We start from the raw sequence: 12327 nt of genomic DNA, 5'->3' as shown, positions 1-12327 counted from the left end.
CACGTTTGGCTAAGGTCTTAATCATTGTTACCTCCTGAATATGTTTCAAAAGCCTTCCTTTCTCTAACAACTTCATGAAATCACAAACATTCCTGCCTTATCTTTTGCTCCTCCTCTAACTCACTTAGAAAACATTTTACTAGCTTTCAAAACTTGCCCCAAATATTTTAACTATTCCAGAAAAATTGTGGTTTTCAGCTTTGGCTGCACTCTGGAAATCAGTTGAGTTATTTTTTAAAAATTGATCTTCTCCTAGATATTCTGATTTAACTGGTTCAGGGTATAGCCAATATAGGAGTTCTAAAAACTCCCCAGGTGATTCTAAAGTGCATTCAAGCTTGACAACCATACAATGAGAGAGTCTCTTCTTTATTTTGCCACCTTTACTGTATCTTTTAATAATTGTTCTGAAGCCTCATAAACACCAGTGTCACTGGGATAGTGATGGACAAATCCTAAAGTAATCCCTGAGGACACCAGCTTTTGTGTTCATACCCTTGTAGAACTCTTTCTCTGAGTATGATGGGAAATGTGTCATTTTTAATCAAAAGAACATGGCAAAAGTGATGAGATGACATTTGGTGATTACAACTTCTAGCCAGTTTTCTCTTTTCCCCTCCTGACCTTGAGGAAGCTATTGTGAGAGGCATATGGGAGTGCCATGTGGCAAGGAACTATGTGTGGCCTTCAGGGGCAGAGGGTGGCAGTGTTTAAAAGCTGAGCAGTGTTTCACTTGCAAAGACCAGGAGACCAGGAATTCTGCTTCCAGCCTTAATGAGCTCAGAAGAGATTTGTTGCCAGTTATGCCTCTAGAGGAGAACTGAGGCCGGCTCACACCTTGGGGGCAGACTTGTAGTGGACCCCGCTAAGTTATGCCTTAGACTCCTATCCTAAAGAAATAGTGAGATAATAAATAATAAATAATAAAAAGCTGCTAAACTTACTAGAGTTTGCTATGAAACATTGTAACTAATATAGGGTCCTATTACGTTTTCTTTCTTTCTTTCTTTCTTTTTTATAACCTACCTAATTTAAAGCCTCATTTTGAGGTGGAAAGATAGAGACTATCTCCACTGGTGAAATATTTGAATGTGTCTGCACTGGCCCAGTAGCAGTCATCCTCAAATCCATTAAGTTTAAGTCCTGCACTCACAAAACTTGTGCGAGTGGAATGTGCTGGCGCTGAGAGCAAAGGCAGGGCCTTGTTGTTTTGAAGAACTTCTGATCTTACTGGTGATGTTTAGAGGGTAACTATGAGGAAAGAAGCGCCCAGGCGTGCCATCAGAGAAGTGGTTCTGAGGACTAAGGGTGGGGGTGGGGACTGCAACAAGGGGCGAAGCTGCTTAGTGAACCCAGATCTGGTAAAGAGTCATCTGTTCTGAGATGAAATCTTCCCATTGAGGGATGAAAGCTGAGGGCTGGGAAGGAGCACAGTGATACCTCTTTTTAGGCTTTTTTCCTTGGGATGCACCTGTTCTAGGACCTGTTCTAGCGTCCTTACTGTTCCTAACCAGCAATGGAACAGGTGCCTTTCAAAGCAGAGCTCCCTGTTGTCGGCTTTATTCAGGCCAAGATTTGACGGCCAGACAAGAGACTGGATAACAGGACTTTAACTTAATTTAATTTAAGAAGGAAATTAGTATCTAGGTCAATCAGATGGCCATTAACCCTGGTCCTCTCAGTTCTAAATATCCTCTCAGTTCTACTTTCCCAATAATAACTATAACTTGGCTGGATACGTTAGACTTCCTAAATCTATTACTATTTGAACTCTATTAATTATTATTTTAGAGTACTTTTAATGAATAATACTAAAAATGGGATATTGTTTAAGCTTCAAGGAAATATATTTCTGGTAATTTACATTTGATATAATATGAGTCAACTTGTGCATTAGCATTTGATTTACTATGTTTTCTAGTAAACTTTCTAGTAATTATCCCAACCTGAATTTTACATTTAAATAGATCCATTTTCATTTTGAATATGGTAAACAAAAACCACATTTTTCAATAGGTATTGTTTCATTGCATTAGAGATGCTGAACATATTTGGAATGGTTTCTGAAGAGCAATGGAGTGTTTTTCTCACCATTTCTTGAAATTGGTAACCTTTTAATACTGTTGAATCATGGATTGCTTGTTGGCTATTGAGTGGATTCTTTCTCACATCACTCAGACACCAAATGCCAAATGAGAGGTTTTGTTTGTTTGTTTGTTTCTCCATTTGACACCAAATACATGGTCTTTTCCAATACCACTTGTCCAGCTTTATGACATCAGCTGGGTTTCAACAGTTCAATTCAGTTCTGACCCCATCTACCTGGAGTCAAGGTTGGATCCCACGGTTTAAAGGCTCAGTTACACATGGCTCTCCCCACTTCAGATGCCAGTGACAATTTCCAGGCCAATGATCTATCTGACCGGCAGGCTATAAATCAGGGGTTCCCACACTCTCTGTTTTGATAACTTGCTAAAATGTCTCTAAGATCTCAAAAGTACTTCACCAAAGTCTAATAATTTATTATAAAAGAGACACATGAACAGCCAGATGAAGAATACCCAGGGCAAGGTCTGGAAGGGTCCCAAGCATAGGAGCTTTTACCCCTCTCAACTTGGAGTATATACTTAATAGCACCCCAATGTGCTCACCAACCTGCAGGCTCTCCAAGCCCCATTGTTTAGGGGTTTTAATGGAGGTTTCATTGCATAGGTGTGATGGTTAAATCACTGGTCATTGGTGATTAACTCAGTTTCTTGCTTCCTCTTCTCTTCTCAGAGGTTGTGTGTGAGGGGGGAGATGAGAGGGGTTAAAAGTTTCAAACTTCTAATCAAGGCTTGGACTTTCCAGATACCAGCTCCACTCATGAAGCTACATAAGGGCCCAGCCCATTAGGAAAAAAGGTGGTTCTGTCACCTTTATCATTCTGGATATTCCAAAATTTTAGGAGTTATGTGCAAAAAGCAAACATCTTTCTATGCTACTACCAATATATACTGTGGGTCCACACTGGATTAAGAGAAATGTGAAGCACAGATTCAGGACTCAGGAACCTTGAGTCCGGTTGAGGAGAAAGGACCTACACATGGGGCAATCAAGGGAACAGTACCAATGAAAAGTTCAAGGAGGTAAGAAATTAAAAAAAATTCTTTGTTCTTTTTATATATACATTACGGTATATTTTGACATATTATACATACATGGCGTATGACTTATTAGGATCCTGTTGGTTGTACATGATGTGGAGTTTCACTGGTTGTGTATTCACATATGTACTTAGGAAAGTTACATCTGATTCATTCTATTGTCTTTCCTATTCCCACCCCCTCCCATACCTTCAGTCCCCTTTGTCTAATCCAATGAAATTCTATGTTTTTCCTCTCCTACCTTATTATGCGTTAGCATCTGTGTGTCAGAGAGAACGTTTGGCCTTTGGTTTTGGGGCATTGGCTTATTTCACGTAGCATGATAGTCTCCAGTTCTGTCCATTTATCAGCAAATGCCATAATTTCATTTTTCTTTGTGGTTAAATAATAAATATTCCATGTGTATATATACAAGGAAGTCAGAAATTTAAGCAGGTTTGATGAGTGAGGGAACAGTCTAGATTAAGAACTACTTCAACCTGGCCTACAAAGTTGTAGAAGTGGATGGGAAAGGAGCCCAGCATAGTAATTTGGGGGAAAGACATGGATAGGCAAGAAGAAAAGCTCCTTGGCATTTGTGTTAGTTTCCGGGACTATTGAAACAAAGTGCCACAATCTAGGTGACTGGAAACCAGTGAAATGTATCCTCTCATAGTTAGGGAGGCTAGAAATCCAGAATCCAGGTGTTGGCAGGACTGTGCTCTCTCTCTGAAGGCTCTAGGGAAGACTTGTTCCATCCTTCTCTACTAACAACCTCCATGTCTGGCAGTCCCCAGCATTCCTCGGCTTGTGGACACATCACTCTACCTCTGGCTCTGTGGTCACGTAGTGCTCTCTGTGTCCCTGCACATTGTCCTCCCTCTGTGCATGAATGTCTCTGTGTCTTTCCTCCTTGTAAGGACAGCCGTCATCTCACTCTAGTCTGACTCTGTCCTTTCTTAGTTATATCCACAGAGATCTTATTTCCAAAGAAGGGGTCACATTTCTAGTTTTCAGGGGTTAGGAGATTATCTTTTTGCTGGACATGATTCATCCCTGCATAGAGACATCAGACCAGCCCCGAGCACTGGTGTAGGCAGGCCCTGAACAGTTGTGAATGTGTGTGGTCCTTGCAGACTAGGGTGACATTCTCAGAGCAGAGGTACTCATCTGCTGGTTGTCACCTGGGAAAGCTAGAAGGAAAAAATGATTTCAGGAGGTGAGGCCTGATAATCAGAGTTGGAAGGGAACTGAGAGATAGGGCTTGGAGCTCATTTTGTGGACAAAAAACTAGTTAGGAGATAGTGACCAAGGTGTGAGGGTGGATGATGGAACTTTGATGGCTGGGTCGCGCCGCCTCGCCTGGTTCCCGCCTCCACAGCTCTCCTATCACCTTGCCAGAAGCCCCTCTAGAGACCCTGCCAGCACACTCAACCATCAAGATTGATTTTAGATTTGGCTTCATACTGGGGGACTTGGCATCCTTCTAACTCTCCGTCGCAGCCTCTGCTTTGTTTGGCCTCCCCTGAGCACTTGCTCTGGTTCCCGGGTTCACGTCCTCAAGACTGGGCCTCTGATTTTTCTTCAGTCACATTCCCAGTGCCTGGCTTGACTCCCGGGCCACACAAGTACTGAAAGCCTGCTGTAGTGACAGCTTTCTCCCAACGTAGCTGGACTGCCAGGACCTTTCCTCCTGAGCCTGGACACATGATATGTTGCTCTGTAATCCAGACAAGGACTGTCCACTATCTTTTGTTTTTTGGTGTGCTTTTTCTGAATCCTCTAAGTGGAACTTCTAGTATCTTTCTTTTTCTGCTTCCTGACCTGTTGTACATGGGAGTCCTATTCGGGATGCCAGCTCTTTCCCGTTTTCTCTCCCACTGCCAGCTAACCAGAGTGGGATCAACTATCTAGAAGAGACTAGAAAAGCTTGGAGTCCTGACTGTGGGGTTAAGAGAGTATTTCCCAATCAATAATCTAAATGCACTTGAAGAAAGAAAGCAAGGTGTAGAATAACATGCATATTGTGAAAGCATTTGAATTGAGAGTGTGATAGGCCTTAATATATAGAGAGAATATTTCTAGAAAAATTGAAAATCCAGTCTCAGTAGTTGCCACTAGAAAGAGGAACCGGGGTTTTTGAGACAGGAGTGGAGCCAAGACTTAATTTCCCCTATATAATTGATTTAGTTGCTTTGATTTTTCAATTCTGTACACGTGTTATCTATACAATAAATACAGCAAAATCAAAAAATACACTTGAGACATTTTACTAAGTAAAGCAAACTTGAGGTGACTTTTTGAAACTCGCAGTATTGTCAGAGAGTAAATTTGTCTGTTCTCTATATTTAAGTTTCTCTATATTAGGTTTTCATGCTCAGGTAACTCCTGTGCATGGAAGGACCTCATTTGAAAACAAACAGAAATACCCAGTTGGCCTGCATGTTCAAATGGGGATGTTCTATTTGTGGCTGCCTTCTCTGGTGTCCTTGTTGCTCTGGATACTGAACTTTAAGCCTGTATTTTTCTCCTTGCCTTCAAGTTTAAGGTCAAACTCCATTTCTCATGGAGTAAAAGATAAGACTAATTACACTGCCTGTACTACTGAGAAAGGATGACCTTGTCCCACTTGCTTAAGGACATGGGACCTAGAGGACAACTCCACATGTCTATTTCTAGGCAGAGCAGCAGTGACAGTGATGGGCATGGAGACAGAGGGGGAGGGTCTGCTACAAAGGCTTCTCTGGCAGTGGTGGGTGGGAACAGCGGCTGCTTACATGGGGCTACCGGACGGAGGCCCAGCCTGTTGTGGGCATGTGCTAAAATTGCTATTCCTGTTATGCCTTAGGTATTAACTTGGTCTCTAGCTCAGTACATTTAGAGACAGGGATTGGTAATAATGGGTACCATTATTAGAGACAGGAATTGGTAATAATGGGTACCTTGTCACCAGTTACAATTTAGAGCAAAATTTGGGAGCAAATGCAGAACTTTATAAAAAGAAAGTTTCCCTGGATGGAATGTTCCTTGTCATTTGTCAACCTTTGTTCAGGATCTTCCAGGACATTGCTACCAAGTCCCTAAACAAGATCAGATTTCAAAATCTAATTCTTGGCCTTCATAAACTTCAGAAAGCTTCAACAATGGAAATGCCTGGAATTGGGAAAGAATGAGATAAAATTAGGCATAAAATGTATTTTGCTTTTAACTCCTTCAAGTCAAAGAGACTCAGTGTACATTGGAACTGACTGACTCTCTCCTTGCATGAATGTCCAGTGCCTCGGGGCAGTGCCACTAGCAAATGGAAGAGAGGCTCACAGCTTGAGAATTAATTAAATTCAACACGCCTACTGAGCACCAGTCATAAGCTGGACACTGGGGAGGGAAAATAAAGCCTGGTTCTGTCTCCACAGGGAAAGAGACACGTTAAAAAAGTATAGGCCCTCATTCTCTTAGTCACATTTCTGAAACCCCAAATCCACATAACATGGAATTATTATTTTTTCCCCATAACTCATCTGGCAGCAGAACTTAAACTGATGTGAATATGAATATATCATCTCTCTATATAGCAATAAATATACCTATACATCTCTCTAGATAAAGATATCTCCTTTATTTATATCTTCCTTGCTGTGAATTCCATATATTTTTTAAAAATTATTTATTTATTCTAATTTGTTATAGATGATGGCAGAATGCAACTCATTTCATATCACACATATAGAATATAATTTTTCAAGTCACTGGTTGTACACAAAGTCCATTTATTTTACTTAAGGAAGATTAATGGGGTGTGTTGCCCCAGATCCCACTGGGGATGTTAGATAATGTTGGTTATACCCGGCTTTCTTTTATAAAGTTCTGCATTTGCTCCCAAATTTTGCTCTAAATCATAACTGGTGACAAGGGGTGGTTGGGTGTAAGGCCTTTGGACCTGTGTTTGTTTAAAACCTCTGTTTCTTGGGAAGACCCTACTTTGAGGGCACCTGATATCTTCCAGGACAAGGACTCAGGCTCCCTTGTCCCTACTGAGCACCAAGAACTTAAGTAAGTAGCAGCCTCTGTCTGCTTCCCCGAGAGCTGGATTTTCTCCCTCCCAGTTAGGTTTCTGTACTTACCTTAGATTCTTTGAATACTTTTCTGTCTTCACTGGAAGTGTAGCTTTGCCAAGACTTGTTCCCTTTTCCTAGTAGATTAATCCTTCCCTAATTCCTCCTTATAGGTATTGTTTAATCCTTGTTTGTCTCAGGATTCTAATGAGTCTGTGTCCTCCATAAGCTGCAGGGATCCCATTGGACATATTAGGAATGGTGGCACCCTGGACTCTGCCTTCAATGGGGGAGGTTCTCGTCTTTACACAGAATAGCCTTCTGCACTCTTCACGTTAGTATTTTCCATGGTGTTCCTTCCCCTTGCTGGCACCTTTCCAACTTTACCCTGTGGAATAACATTGGCTTGTTGGCGTTTGGCCTTAACAGGCACCGTGCTCTCTTTCTTTGGAATTGTAAAGAGCAGCCTCACATAGGAAGACCCATGGATAGACGATTCTTTCCATGTGATTGGGTCAGGATGACTTAGTGGAAAAGTAAATGCTAACTTGGTGGAAAGACATAGCCAGCTTTTATGTTATGGATTCTTCATGAATTAAAATACTGACTTGAAAATCAGCCCAGACTTACCTCATCTTGTTCAGACACCTCATCCTGTGTGAAATTGGCCCCTTTCCACATGAACCCACTCATATAGAAGGCTATCACCTCCACTGGCACCCACTTGCATCCTGACCACAAAACTCCTTGTTCTGTGGAACTAATACAAGATTGTTTTTCTGAGAATGTAAGTTCTGCTTTTCTGAAAATGTAATTTCTGAGAATGTGACTTTTTTGTAGTCTGGTAATTTTCCATTTTTATGAGATGTATCTTGTGGTAATGATTGCTTCTCCTGCCCCCCCTTCTTTGTGGTTTTAAGCCTTATAAGCTTGACTGGGGTCGAGGGTTGCAGAACTGCTTAGTCTCTGCACTCCCTACCACCGACCAACAATAAAGCCTTTTGTCTTCACCTTCAAAAGACCCGGAAGATTATTTGGGAATTTGGGAATAGTGCCTTAGCATTAGGATGACCATCAGTGCTGTGAACTTTGAGGAGGCTGAAATTGGTGTGTATGTGTGTGTGTCGGGGGATCATCTTTAGTGATCAAAGAATCAAGGAAAAGAACAGGGATAGATTTCTAAAACAAAATTCAGGAAGAAAAAAAAAAACCGCCAGGATCAAACATACCAAATAAATTTGCAATATTTTATGTCTGTTTCTTTCCCACAACAGTGGTTAGGATAAAAGCTGGTAAAAAGAAAATAAAAAGCTAGTGTGATTATTCTTAGGAATAGCAGTTATGCTTGTCAGCTTTCTGTTACTGTGACAAATACCTGAGTTAAGCCACTTAAGAGGAGAAAAGGTTTACTTTGGCCTTTGGTTCCAGAGATTTCAGCTGATAGTCACTTGGCTCTGTTGCTTTGAGCCTGTGGTGGCACAGGGCATCGTTGTGAGAAGGCAGGGTAGAGGAATCCTGTTTACCTTATGGCAGCTAAGAAGCAAAGAGAAAGCAGGGACTGGATATACCGCAGTGACCTCACTTCCTTCCACTAGACCCCGCCTCCTAAGTGTTCCTTCACCTCCCAACAGCACCAGGACCTGGGAACCAAGCTTTGGACATCTGGGCCTTTGGAGGATATTCAAGATCCAAACTTTAACAGAAAGCGAGACTTTCTTTTATTATCTGGAATCTTCTTATCTCTCCCACGTAAAATCTTTACCCACATCATGAATGACCACAAGAGTGGGAACTAAATGGAATAAGTTATACTTTATGTATGTATGTTCTGCCAAAATACATTCTACTGTCATATCTAACTAAAAATAAAAAATAAAGATATTAAAAGAATTTTTACCCCCAAATACTATTCTTCATAGAAAATTAGGAAAATAATGCTTAGTTCACTGAAGGAAAAAAATATCCTCTGGTATCTTGATGTATGGAGATGATCCCCTTTTTTTCCTGTGATTTTGGCCTACACTCTTACTGATCTTTTTCTATGCATATTATTAAAGTGCCTTACATTTAGAGGCTTAATAATTACTATTTTTTTTTCTTTCCTTCCCAAACTTGTTCAGAACAGAGCCTCTCTCTGAACAGTGGGCTGTGTTCTGAGCTCATCCTAAGAGATGTTTAGGTCAAGTAATTTCAGTGTTGCAGAAAAAAAGAATCCTCAATAAATTTAATACCCTTTGCTGCTGGGATCACTTGCTAGAAATAGCAAGGAGAGCCCTGGATATATGCATTACTACAGGGACTCTTCCTGAGAAGCAGTGGCCATGGCAGAAAAGGTGCTGGGTGCAGAGGGAATTGGTCCCTCAAAGTGGGGCACTGTTCACACTTGCTAATGAAGGACACCGGGGGAGGCCTCTGTCCACTGAACACCCCCAGAAGAGGCAGAAATCATATTGTCTACTTTAGAGTGCAGTCAAGTGTTTCCTGAGGGTTATATGAATGTGGGTGCCTCAGTTTTGTAGTCTCAGAGGGGAGCTAATTAAAGATATTAAATGACTGAGTAGTATTGGATCTTCCAGCACTTGAACCAAGTGTGGGAACCGCTCTCACTTAGAAATAAAACACTTTGGCATGTCCCTGCTAAGACTCTCAAACTTCTCTCTTTCAGAAAAAAACCCACTGTTTAGGTAAATTTGCCTGTATGGAATTACAAAGAGGCAATTCTGCAATAGGTTTGATTTTTCCCTTCTTTACCATTTATTTTGCATCTCAGATAACCAGTGAGTGAGCACATGGTGATGGAAAGGGTAATGTGTCTTTTTCTCCTGTCTCCTGCAGAGGGTGTGAAGGAAGAGCTGATGTGAGAGTGTCTGAGAAACTCTCTGGGGAAAAGTAAATGCTAACTCGGTGGAAGGACATAGCCAGCTTTTGTGTTGTTATGAATTCTTACTCAAGATTCACATAGGGTGTGTTGGATAGATAAATGTATTTATCAGGCATGCATCAAAATACTCCTGTTGTGTCATAGAATGACTTATTGTTGTACTGTAAATTTTCTCCCTGATATTATGGATTATGGTTGACCTATATATTTATCTATGTAATTTATATAAACTATATGTAAATTATAAATTAATCATAAAAATATATGAAATATTTATAAAAATTCAAAATATACAAATCATTACATACACAAATCTATTTGTGTTTTTTACATATCTTTTCTCCGTAATTTTATTTTTTTGTGTGTGCACTCACACTCACACATGCACACACACAGATCAAAAATTGCTTTCTTCATTCATCTAGCCATCTATTCAGCTTGAAGCCTTTGGAAATTGCTCTCTAAAGATCTGGAAGGGACCTAATTTGCACGTGGTTATGGAATCAGTCAGAGCAATTCTCTGAACCTGCTTATAATTTGGACCACAGTTTCCCTCTCGATTACCAGTCGGTGTTTCCTTAGGAAGAAATACTTCCGCCTGACAACTTTCCTTGCACAGATTTGAGTCACGTTGCATTATCTTAAATTGCCCAGGTGAGTTAAATAATGTGTTGTCACTGAGCCGAATGTTCAGTTTCATTGGGTTTGGAGATTGTCCAGATGCTCATGGATTAGAGAGAGCAGGATGTTTTTACCTCATTAGAAGAATGAGAAAGAAGCCACCTCAGAGTCTCATCTTACAAGGTGAATCTCCCAACTGAGGATTCTTTTTTAATTTTTTGAGATAGTAGACAAAAGCTAAAGTTTTAAGGATGTCTTAGAATCAAAAATTTTTTTTTTTAGCTTTTCCCAACAAAGAGTCTGCAATGATAAATAAATCATTTGTTCATCTAAAAAGGGTAGTATTTAATTCTGTATGGAAGCATCCGCTGGCAATTCATTTGTGTTTGGTAATCTCTCAGGATTTCTGTACATTCTGAGCATAGGCTTGTGTTTATGAACCTTTACAAAATACAGCCAAGGGCTGAACAATTAAGATTTTAATTTTATCCATCTTGATTGTTCTCCTTCACTTAAAAATCAAAAAAATGCCGGTACTGAGGGAAAAAAATGTCATTAACTTTCCCTTGTTTCTCAGGCATCTTTGGCATGTATCAAATACGCATGTCACAGAATGACTTATTTTATTGTCATATTGTAAATTTTCTCCATAGTTTTATTGATGGTATTTTGCATACAGAAGCTGTTCAGTATTTCTGATAAACTGATCACACTACATACTGATATTTAGTGTCTTTTTTTTAATCTTAATACATTATCACTCTGACTGTCCACTTAAAATTTAAAACGGTCTACTGAGACAAAATTGTGAAGTGCAGTGGTTTTTAGCATATTTGCAGTTGTGCAATCATCCTTATGTCTACTTGGAAAACATTTGTATCATTCATTATAATTATTAGCAATCACTCCTTATTTCTCTCCAACCCCAGCCCCAAGCCCTAGGCATCCTTTTTATATATTTGCCTATACTGAACATCTTATGTGAATGGACTCTTAATATATGGTTATTTGTGGCTGATGGACCTCATTTATCATGATGGTTTTCAAGGTTCAGCCATATTAATATGTGTCAATAATTCATTCCTTTCTAATGCTGAATAACCTATTTTATGCACATATCACATTCTGTTGATCTATTTATCAGTCCTTGGGTATTTTATTTTTCCATAGCTTTATTAAGTTATAATTAATAATTGTATATACTTATGGTCTACAACATGATGTTTGATATGTGTATGCATTGTGAAATGATTAGATAAATCTGATTAACATATCCATCATGGAACATACTTATTTCCTGATGGTAAGAACAGTTAAGATTTACTCTAGCAGTTTTCAAGTATGTAATATGTTATTATTAACCATAGGCACCATGCTATACACAGATCTTTGGAACTTATTCATCACATCTAAACGAAAATTTGTACACTTTGACCAACTTCTTCCCATTCCTCCTCACTTCTCCTAACCATGGTAACCATCATTTTACTCTGTTTCTATGAGTTTAACTATTAGTTAATGTTAATGAGATCATGTGGTATTTGTCTTTTTGTTCCTGGCCTATTTCACTTACTATAAAGACCTCTGGGTTTACCCATGTTATTACAAATGATAATTTTTTTAAAGACTGAATAATATTTCATAGTGT

The 12327-nt window shown here is 39.7% G+C and overlaps 1 long non-coding RNA gene across 1 annotated transcript in view; it reads right to left on the bottom strand.

Moving 5' to 3' along the window:
• The window catches only part of LOC143411778 (uncharacterized), a 65511-nt gene extending 58043 nt beyond the window's left edge, over window positions 1-7468 (bottom strand). Inside the window, exon 1 of the long non-coding RNA XR_013092892.1 lies at window positions 7247-7468. This is a non-coding gene — a long non-coding RNA (uncharacterized LOC143411778). The remainder of the gene's footprint in view (window positions 1-7246) is intronic.
• Window positions 7469-12327: the final 4859 nt, after the last annotated feature.

The sequence above is a fragment of the Callospermophilus lateralis genome, chromosome 12, assembly GCF_048772815.1.
Source record: "Callospermophilus lateralis isolate mCalLat2 chromosome 12, mCalLat2.hap1, whole genome shotgun sequence".
In the NCBI taxonomy this organism is placed as follows: domain Eukaryota; kingdom Metazoa; phylum Chordata; class Mammalia; order Rodentia; family Sciuridae; genus Callospermophilus; species Callospermophilus lateralis.
Note: the sequence above shows the minus strand (reverse complement) of the source record. Positions and strands in the feature narration are given on the sequence as shown.